The following is an 11,041-nucleotide window of genomic DNA, read 5'->3' as shown; positions in this document are numbered from 1 at the left end:
GATAGGTCATCAGTCTACAATGCCAAAGGAGGCATAGGGGTGTAGTTAGGCTCTTTTTTTTACTACGGTTAATGAAGTTAACATTTTGTTTAAATATACGGAAGAAAGAAATAAAAACACGCGCCCAGAGTGGGGACCGAACCCACGCCTTTCGATTAGATCTCGAATGCCTTACCAATTCGGCTATCTGGGCGACTATGTTCTCCTTCGCTGTCTGGGCTATTTATATTATACTAGAAATGTACATGATGCTTGAGGGTGGTAGCCAGCGCCACTTTGACTACACAGGGAGAAGGAGACCTTCTTTTCAACCCCTGGGGCGTGACTCGAACGTCTACAGCCGGTCATGAGCGGGTGACTGGCGGGAAGCCCTCTTATACTACGTAGGCATCAAGGCTGCCAGAACCGAGACCCTCGCTAGGCTTTCGCAGAATAATATAGTAAGGAAATGAGGGGCTCGATGAGGAAATACAGAAAGATAGGTCGGCAGTCTACAACGCCAAAGGAGGCTTAGGGGTGTAGTTAGGCTCTTTTTTACTTCGGGTAATGAAGTTACCATTTTGTTTTAATATACGGAAGAAAGAAAGAAAAACAAGGGCCCAGAGTGGGGACCGAACCCGCGCCTTCCGATTAGATCTCCAATGCCTTACCAATTCGGCTATATGGGTGACTGTGTTCTCCTTCACTTTCTGGGCTATTTATATTTTACTAGAAATGTATCTGACGCTTGAGGGTGGTAGCCAGCGCCACTTTGACTACACGGGGAGAAGGGGACCTTCTTTTCAAGCCCCGGGGCGTGACTCGAACGTGTACAGCCGGTCATGAGCGGGTAACTGGCAGGAAGCCCTCCTATGCTACCTAGGCATCAAGGCTGCCAGATCCGAGACCCTCGCTAGGCTTTCGGAGAATAATATAGTAAGGAAATGAGGGGCTCGAGGAGGAAATACAGAAAGATAGGTCATCAGTCTACAATACCAAAGGAGGCATAGGGATGTAGTTAGGCTCTTTTTTTTACTACGGTTAATGAAGTTAACATTTTGTTTAAATATACGGAAGAAAGAAAGAAAAAAAAACACGCGCCCAGAGTGGGGACCGAACCCACGCCTTTCGATTAGAACTCGAATGCCTTAACAATTCGGCTATCTGGGCGACTGTGTTCTCCTTCACTTTCTGGGCTATTTATATTTTACTAGAAGTGTATCTGACGCTTGAGGATAGTAGCCAGCGCCAATTTGACTACACGGGGAGAAGGGGACCTTCTTTTCAACCCCCGGGCCGTGACTTGAACGTCTACAGCCTGTCATGAGAGGGTAACTGGCGGGAAGCCCTCTTATACTACATAGGCGTCAAGGCTGCCAGAACCAAGGCCCTCGCTAGGCTTTCGCAGAATAATATAGTAAGGAAATGAGGGGCTCGATGAGGAAATACAGAAAGATAGGTCGTTAGTCTACAACGCCAAAGGAGGCATAGACGTGTAATTAGGCTCTTTTTTTTACCTCGGGTAATGAAGTTAACATTTTGTTTAAATATATAGAAGAAAGACAGAAAGAAAAACACGCGCCCACACTGGGGACCGAACCCACGCCTTTCGATTAGATCTCGAATGCCTTACCAATTCGGCTATCTGGGCGACGGTGTTCTCCTTCACTTTCTGGGCAATTTATATTTTACTAGAAGTGTATCTGACGCTTGAGGGTGGTAGCCAGCGCCACTTTGACTACACGGGGAGAAGGGGACCTTCTTTTCAACCCCCGGGGCGTGACTCGAACGTCTACAGCCTGTCATGAGCGGGTAACTGGCGGGAAGCCCTCTTATAATACGTAGGCGTCAAGGCTGCCAGAACCAAGACCCTCGTTAAGCTTTCGCAGAATGATATAGTAAGGAAATGAGGGGCTCGATGAGGAAATACAGAAAGATAGGTCGGCAGTCTACAACGCCAAAGGAGGCATAGAGGTGTAATTAGGCTCTTTTTTTACTACGGTTAATGAAGTTAACGTTTTGTTTAAATACACGGAAGAAAGAAAGAAAAACAAGGGCCCAGAGTGGGGACCGAACCCACGCCTTCCGATTAGATCTCGAATGCCTTACCAATTCGGCTATCTGGGTGACTGTGTTCTCCTTCACTTTCTGGGCTATTTATATTTTACTAGAAATGTATCTGACGCTAGAGGGTGGTAGCCAGCGCCACTTTGACTACACGGGGAGAAGGGGACCTTCTTTTCAAGCCCCGGGGCGTGACTCGAACATCTACAGCCTGTCATGAGCGGGTAACTGGCGGGAAGCCCTCCTATGCTGCCTAGGCATCAAGGCTGCCAGAACCGAGACCCTCGCTAGGCTTTCGCAGAATTATATAGTAAGGAAATGAGGGGCTCGATGGGGAAATACAGAAAGATAGGTCGGCAGTCTACAACGCCAAAAGAGGCATAGAGGTGTAGTTAGGCTCTTTTTTTACTACGGTTAATTAGGTTACCATTTTGTTTTATTATACGGAAGAAAGAAAGAAAGAAAAACACGCGCCCAGAGTGGGGACCGAACCCACACCTTTTGATTAGATCTCGAGTGCCTTACCAATTCGGCTATCTGGTCGACTGTGTTCTCCTTCACTTTCTGGGCTATTTATATTTTACTAGAAATGTATCTGACGCTTGAGGGTGGTAGCCAGAGCCACTTTGACTACACGGGGAGAAGGGGACCTTCTTTTCAACTCCCGGGGCGTGACTCGAACGTCTACAGCCTGTCATGAGCGGGTAACTGGCGGGAAGCCCTCTTATGCTACCTAGGCATCAAGGCTGCCAGAACCGAACCCTCGCTAGGCTTTCTCAGAATAATATAGTAAGGAAATGAGGGGCTCGATGAGGAAATACAGAAAGATAGGTCGGCAGTGTACAACGCCAAAGGAGGCTTAGGGGTGTAGTTAGGCTCTTTTTTTTACTTCGGATAATGAAGTTACCATTTTGTTTTAATATACGGAAGAAAGAAAGAAAGAAAAACGCGCCCAGAGTGGGGACCGAACCCACGCCTTTCGATTAGATCTCGAATGCCTTACCAATTCGGCTATCTGGGTGACTGTGTTCTCCTTCGCTGTCTGGGCTATTTATATTTTACTAGAAATGTATCTGACGCTTGAGGGTGGTAGCCAGCGCCACTTTGACTACACGGGGAGAAGGGGACCTTCTTTTCAACCCCCGGGCCGTGACTCGAACTTCTACAGCCTGTCATGAGCGGGTAACTGGCGGGAAGCCCTCTTATGCTACCTAGGCATCAAGGCTGCCAGAACCGAGACCCTCGCTAGGCTTTCGCAGAATAATATAGTAAGGAAAAGAGGGGCTTGATGAGGAAATACAGAAAGATAGGTCGGCAGTCTACAACGCCAAAGGAGGCATAGGGGTGTAGTTAGGCTCTTTTTTTTACTACGGTTAATGAAGTTAACATTTTATTTAAACATACGGAAGACTAAAAGAAAAACACGCGCCCACAGTGGCGACCGAACCCACACCTTCCGATTAGATCTCGAATGCCTTACCAATTCGGCTATCTGGGTGACTGTGTTCTCCTTCGCTGTCTGGGCTATTTATATTTTACTAGAAATGTATCTGACGCTTGAGGGTGGTAGCCAGCGCCACTTTGACTACACGGGGAGAAGGGGACCTTCTTTTCAACCCACGGGCCGTGACTCGAACTTCTACAGCCTGTCATGAGCGGGTAACTGGCGGGAAGCCCTCTTATGCTACCTAGGCATCAAGGCTGCCAGAACCGAGACCCTCGCTAGGTGTTCGCAGAATAATATAGTAAGGAAAAGAGGGGCTTGATGAGGAAATACAGAAAGATAGGTCGGCAGTCTACAACGCCAAAGGAGGCATAGGGGTGTAGTTAGGCTCTTTTTTTTACTTCGGGTAATGAAGTTAACATTTTGTTTAAATATACGGAAGAAAGAAAGAAAAACACGCGCCCAGAGTAGGGACCGAGCCCACGCCTTTCGATTAGATTTCGAATGCCTTACCAATTCGGCTATCTGGGTGACTGTGTTCTCCTTCGCTGTTTGGGCTATTTATATTTTACTAGAAATGTATCTAACGCTTGAGGGTGGTAGCCAGCGCCACTTTGACTACACGGGGAGAAGGGGACCTTCTTTTCAACCACCGGGGCATGACTCGAACGTCTACAGCCTGTCATGAGCGGGTAACTGGCAAGAAGCCCTCTTATGCTACCTAGGCATCAAGGCTGCCTGAACCGAGACCCTCGCTAGGCTTTCGCTGAATAATATAGTAAGGAAATGAGGGGCTAGATGAGGAAATACAGAAATATAGGTCGGCAGTCTACAACGCTAAAGGAGGCATAGGGGTGAAGTTAGGCTCTTTTTTTACCTCGGGTAATGAAGTTAACATTTTGTTTAAATATACGGAAGAAAGACAGAAAGAAAAACACGCGCCCACAGTGGGCACCGAACCCACGCCTTTCGATTAGATCTCGAATGCCTTACCAATTCGGCTATCTGGGCGACTGTGTTCTCCTTCACTTTCTGGGCTATTTATATTTTACTAGAAATGTATCTGACGCTTGAGGGTGGTAGCCAGCGCCACTTTGACTACACGGGGAGAAGGGGACCTTCTTTTCAAGCCCCGGGGCGTGACTCGAACGTCTACAGCCTGTCATGAGCGGGTAACTGGCGGGAAGCCCTCCTATGCTACCTAGGCATCAAGGCTGCCAGATCCTAAACCCTCGCTAGGCTTTCGCAGAATAATATAGTAAGGAAATGAGGGGCTCGAGGAGGAAATACAGAAAGATAGGTCATCAGTCTACAATGCCAAAGGAGGCATAGGGGTGTAGTTAGGCTCTTTTTTTTACTACGGTTAATGAAGTTAACATTTTGTTTAAATATACGGAAGAAAGAAATAAAAACACGCGCCCAGAGTGGGGACCGAACCCACGCCTTTCGATTAGATCTCGAATGCCTTACCAATTCGGCTATCTGGGCGACTATGTTCTCCTTCGCTGTCTGGGCTATTTATATTATACTAGAAATGTACATGATGCTTGAGGGTGGTAGCCAGCGCCACTTTGACTACACGGGGAGAAGGGGACCTTCTTTTCAACCCCCGGGGCGTGACTCGAACGTCTACAGCCTGTCATGAGTGGGTAACTGGCCGGAGGCTTTCTTATGCTACCTAGGCATCAAGGCTGCCAGAACCGAGACCCTCGCTAGGCTTTCGCAGAATAATATAGTAAGGAAATGATGGGCTAGATGAGGAAATACAGAAAGATAGGTCGGCAGTCTACAACGCTAAAGGAGGCATAGGGGTGAAGTTAGGCTCTTTTTTTACCTCGGGTAATGAAGTTAACATTTTGTTTAAATATACGGAAGAAAGACAGAAAGAAAAACACGCGCCCACAGTGGGGACCGAACCCACGCCTTTCGATTAGATCTCGAATGCCTTACCAATTCGGCTATCTGGGCGACTGTGTTCTTCACTTTCTGGGCTTTTTATATTTTACTAGAAAAGTATCTGACGCTTGAGGGTGGTAGCCAGCGCCACTTTGACTAAACGGGGAGAAGGGGACCTTCTTTTCAACCCCCGGGGCGATACTCGAACGTCTACAGCCTGTCATGAGCGGGTAACTGGCGGGAAGCCCTCTTATGCTACCTAGGCATCAAGGCTGCCAGAACCGAAACCTTCACTAGGCTTTCGCAGAATAATATAGTAAGGAAATGAGGGGCTCGATGAGGAAATACAGAAAGATAGGTCGGCAGTCTACAACGCCAAAGGAGGCATAGGGGTGTAGTTGGGCTCTTTTTTTACCTCGGGTAATGAAGTTAACATTTTGTTTAAATATACGGAAGAAAGACAGAAAGAAAAACACGCGCCCACAGTGGGGACCGAACCCACGCCTTTCGATTAGATCTCGAATGCCTTACCACTTCGGCTATCTGGGCGACTGTGTTCTCCTTCACTTTGTGGGCTATTTATATTTTACTAGAAGTGTATCTGACGCTTGAGGGTGGTAGCCAGCGCCACTTTGACTACACGGGGAGAAGGGGACCTTCTTTTCAACCCCCGGGGCGTGACTCGAACGTCTACAGCCTGTCATGAGAGGGTAACTGGCGGGAAGCCCTCTTATACTACATAGGCGTCAAGGCTGCCAGAACCAAGGCCCTCGCTAGGCTTTCGCAGAATAATATAGTAAGGAAATGAGGGGCTCGATGAGCAAATACAGAAAGATAGGTCGTTAGTCTACAACGCCAAAGGAGGCATAGACGTGTAATTAGGCTCTTTTTTTTACCTCGGGTAATGAGGTTAACATTTTGTTTAAATATACGGAAGAAAGACAAAGAAAAACACGCGCCCACAGTGGGGACCGAACTCACGCCTTTCGATTAGATCTCGAATGCCTTACCAATTCGGCTATCTGGGCGACGGTGGTCTCCTTCACTTTCTGGGCAATTTATATTTTACTAGAAGTGTATCTGACGCTTGAGGGTGGTAGCCAGCGCCACTTTGACTACACGGGGAGAAGGGGACCTTCTTTTCAACCCCCGGGGCGTGACTCGAACGTCTACAGCCTGTCATGAGCGGGTAACTGGCGGGAAGCCCTCTTATAATACGTAGGCGTCAAGGCTGCCAGAACCGAGACCCTCGCTAGGCTTTCGCAGAATAATATAGTAAGGAAATGAGGGGCTCGATGAGGAAATACAGAAAGATAGGTCGGCAGTCTACAACGCCAAAGGAGGCATAGGGGTGAAGTTAGGCTATTTTTTTTACCTCGGGTAATGAAGTTAACATTTTGTTTAAATATACGGAAGAAAGACAGAAAGAAAAACACGCGCCCACAGTGGGCACCGAACCCACGCCTTTCGATTAGATCTCGAATGCCTTACCAATTCGGCTATCTGGGCGACTGTGTTCTCCTTCACTTTCTGGGCTATTTATATTTTACTAGAAATGTATCTGACGCTTGAGGGTGGTAGCCAGCGCCACTTTGACTACACGGGGAGAAGGGGACCTTCTTTTCAAGCCCCGGGGCGTGACTCGAACGTCTACAGCCTGTCATGAGCGGGTAACTGGCGGGAAGCCCTCCTATGCTACCTAGGCATCAAGGCTGCCAGATCCTAAACCCTCGCTAGGCTTTCGCAGAATAATATAGTAAGGAAATGAGGGGCTCGAGGAGGAAATACAGAAAGATAGGTCATCAGTCTACAATGCCAAAGGAGGCATAGGGGTGTAGTTAGGCTCTTTTTTTTACTACGGTTAATGAAGTTAACATTTTGTTTAAATATACGGAAGAAAGAAATAAAAACACGCGCCCAGAGTGGGGACCGAACCCACGCCTTTCGATTAGATCTCGAATGCCTTACCAATTCGGCTATCTGGGCGACTATGTTCTCCTTCACTTTCTGGGCAATTTATATTTTACTAGAAGTGTATCTGACGCTTGAGGGTGGTAGCCAGCGCCACTTTGACTACACGGGGAGAAGGGGACCTTCTTTTCAACCCCCGGGGCGTGACTCGAACGTCTACAGCCTGTCATGAGCGGGTAACTGGCGAGAAGCCCTCTTATGCTACCTATGCATCAAGGCTGCCATAACCGAGACCCTCGCTAGGCTTTCGCAGAATAATATAGTAAGGAAATGAGGGGCTCGATGAGGAAATACAGAAAGATAGGTCGGCAGTCTAACACGCCAAAGGAGGCATAGGGGTGAAGTTAGGCTATTTTTTTACCTCGGGTAATGAAGTTAACATTTTGTTTAAATATACGGAAGAAATACAGAATGAAAAACACGCGCCCACAGTGGGGACCGAACCCACGCCTTTCGATTAGATCTCGAATGCCTTACCAATTCGGCTATCTGGGCTACTGTGTTCTCCTTCACTTTCTGGGCTATTTATATTTTACTAGAAGTGTATCTGACGCTTGAGGGTGGTAGCCAGCACCACTTTGACTACACGGGGAGAAGGGGACCTTCTTTTCAACCCCCGGGGCGTGACTCGAACGTCTACAGCCTGTCATGAGAGGGTAACTGGCGGGAAGCCCTCTTATACTACATAGGCGTCAAGGCTGCCAGAACCAAGGCCCTCGCTAGGCTTTCGCAGAATAATATTGTAAGGAAATGAGGGGCTCGATGAGGAAATACAGAAAGATAGTTCGTTAGTCTACAACGCCAAAGGAGGCATAGACGTGTAATTAGGCTCTTTTTTTACCTCGGGTAATGAAGTTAACATTTTGTTTAAATATACGGAAGAAAGACAGAAAGAAAAACACGCGCCCACAGTGGGGACCGAACCCACGCCTTTCGATTAGATCTCGAATGCCTTACCAATTCGGCTATCTGGGCGACGGTGTTCTCCTTCACTTTCTGGGCAATTTATATTTTACTAGAAGTGTATCTGACGCTTGAGGGTGGTAGCCAGCGCCACTTTGACTACACGGGGAGAAGGGGACCTTCTTTTCAACCCCCGGGGCGTGACTCGAACGTCTACAGCCTGTCATGAGCGGGTAACTGGCGGGAAGCCCCCTTATAATACGTAGGCGTCAAGGCTGCCAGAACCAAGACCCTCGCTAAGCTTTCGCAGAATAATATAGTAAGGAAATGAGGGGCTCGATGAGGAAATACAGAAAGATAGGTCGGCAGTCTACAACGCCAAAGGAGGCATAGAGGTGTAATTAGGCTCTTTTTTTACTACGGTTAATGAAGTTAACGTTTTGTTTAAATACACGGAAGAAAGAAAGAAAGAAAAACAAGGGCCCAGAGTGGGGACCGAACCCACGCCTTCCGATTAGATCTCGAATGCCTTACCAATTCGGCTATCTGGGTGACTGTGTTCTCCTTCACTTTCTGGGCTATTTATATTTTACTAGAAATGTATCTCACGCTAGAGGGTGGTAGCCAGCGCCACTTTGACTACACGGGGAGAAGGGGACCTTCTTTTCAAGCCCCGGGGCGTGACTCGAACGTCTACAGCCTGTCATGAGCGGGTAACTGGCGGGAAGCCCTTCTATGCTGCCTAGGCATCAAGGCTGCCAGAACCGAGACCCTCGCTAGGCTTTCGCAGAATAATATAGTAAGGAAATGAGGGGCTCGATGGGGAAATACAGAAAGATAGGTCGGCAGTCTACAACGCCAAAAGAGGCATAGAGGTGTAGTTAGGCTCTTTTTTTACTACGGTTAATTAAGTTACCATTTTGTTTTATTATACGGAAGAAAGAAAGAAAGAAAAACACGCGCCCACAGTGGGGACCGAACCCACGCCTTTCGATTAGATCTCGAATGCCTTACCAATTCGGCTATCTGGGCGACGGTGTTCTCCTTCACTTTCTGGGCTATTTATATTTTACTAGAAATGTATCTGACGCTTGACGGTGGTAGCCAGCGCCACTTTGACTACACGGGGAGAAGGGGACCTTCTTTTCAACCCCCGGGGCGATACTCGAACGTCTACAGCCTGTCATGAGCGGGTAACTGGCGGGAAGCCCTCTTATGCTACCTAGGCATCAAGGCTGCCAGAACCGAAACCTTCACTAGGCTTTCGCAGAATAATATAGTAAGGAAATGAGGGGCTCGATGAGGAAATACAGAAAGATAGGTCGGCAGTCTACAACGCCAAAGGAGGCATAGGGGTGTAGTTGGGCTCTTTTTTTACCTCGGGTAATGAAGTTAACATTTTGTTTAAATATACGGAAGAAAGACAGAAAGAAAAACACGCGCCCACAGTGGGGACCGAACCCACGCCTTTCGATTAGATCTCGAATGCCTTACCACTTCGGCTATCTGGGCGACTGTGTTCTCCTTCACTTTGTGGGCTATTTATATTTTACTAGAAGTGTATCTGACGCTTGAGGGTGGTAGCCAGCGCCACTTTGACTACACGGGGAGAAGGGGACCTTCTTTTCAACCCCCGGGGCGTGACTCGAACGTCTACAGCCTGTCATGAGAGGGTAACTGGCGGGAAGCCCTCTTATACTACATAGGCGTCAAGGCTGCCAGAACCAAGGCCCTCGCTAGGCTTTCGCAGAATAATATAGTAAGGAAATGAGGGGCTCGATGAGCAAATACAGAAAGATAGGTCGTTAGTCTACAACGCCAAAGGAGGCATAGACGTGTAATTAGGCTCTTTTTTTTACCTCGGGTAATGAGGTTAACATTTTGTTTAAATATACGGAAGAAAGACAAAGAAAAACACGCGCCCACAGTGGGGACCGAACTCACGCCTTTCGATTAGATCTCGAATGCCTTACCAATTCGGCTATCTGGGCGACGGTGGTCTCCTTCACTTTCTGGGCAATTTATATTTTACTAGAAGTGTATCTGACGCTTGAGGGTGGTAGCCAGCGCCACTTTGACTACACGGGGAGAAGGGGACCTTCTTTTCAACCCCCGGGGCGTGACTCGAACGTCTACAGCCTGTCATGAGCGGGTAACTGGCGGGAAGCCCTCTTATAATACGTAGGCGTCAAGGCTGCCAGAACCGAGACCCTCGCTAGGCTTTCGCAGAATAATATAGTAAGGAAATGAGGGGCTCGATGAGGAAATACAGAAAGATAGGTCGGCAGTCTACAACGCCAAAGGAGGCATAGGGGTGAAGTTAGGCTATTTTTTTTACCTCGGGTAATGAAGTTAACATTTTGTTTAAATATACGGAAGAAAGACAGAAAGAAAAACACGCGCCCACAGTGGGCACCGAACCCACGCCTTTCGATTAGATCTCGAATGCCTTACCAATTCGGCTATCTGGGCGACTGTGTTCTCCTTCACTTTCTGGGCTATTTATATTTTACTAGAAATGTATCTGACGCTTGAGGGTGGTAGCCAGCGCCACTTTGACTACACGGGGAGAAGGGGACCTTCTTTTCAAGCCCCGGGGCGTGACTCGAACGTCTACAGCCTGTCATGAGCGGGTAACTGGCGGGAAGCCCTCCTATGCTACCTAGGCATCAAGGCTGCCAGATCCTAAACCCTCGCTAGGCTTTCGCAGAATAATATAGTAAGGAAATGAGGGGCTCGAGGAGGAAATACAGAAAGATAGGTCATCAGTCTACAATGCCAAAG

At 47.9% G+C, this 11,041-nt stretch overlaps 1 non-coding gene across 1 annotated transcript; it reads right to left on the bottom strand.

Annotated features, from left to right (window-relative positions):
- Positions 1 to 1,077: 1,077 nt before the first annotated feature.
- Trnar-ucu (transfer RNA arginine (anticodon UCU)) lies at positions 1,078 to 1,149 on the bottom strand. Its single transcript has one exon. It is a non-coding gene; the product is annotated as a tRNA-Arg (tRNA).
- Between the last annotated feature and the right edge of the window lie 9,892 nt (positions 1,150 to 11,041).

Source organism: Haemaphysalis longicornis, unplaced genomic scaffold (genome assembly GCF_048455015.1).
Source record: "Haemaphysalis longicornis isolate Haplotype H1 unplaced genomic scaffold, Haemaphysalis longicornis Haplotype H1 scaffold_11, whole genome shotgun sequence".
In the NCBI taxonomy this organism is placed as follows: Eukaryota; Metazoa; Arthropoda; class Arachnida; order Ixodida; family Ixodidae; genus Haemaphysalis; species Haemaphysalis longicornis.
The sequence above is the reverse complement of the archived record's forward strand: the minus strand, read 5'-3'. Positions and strand labels throughout refer to the sequence as shown.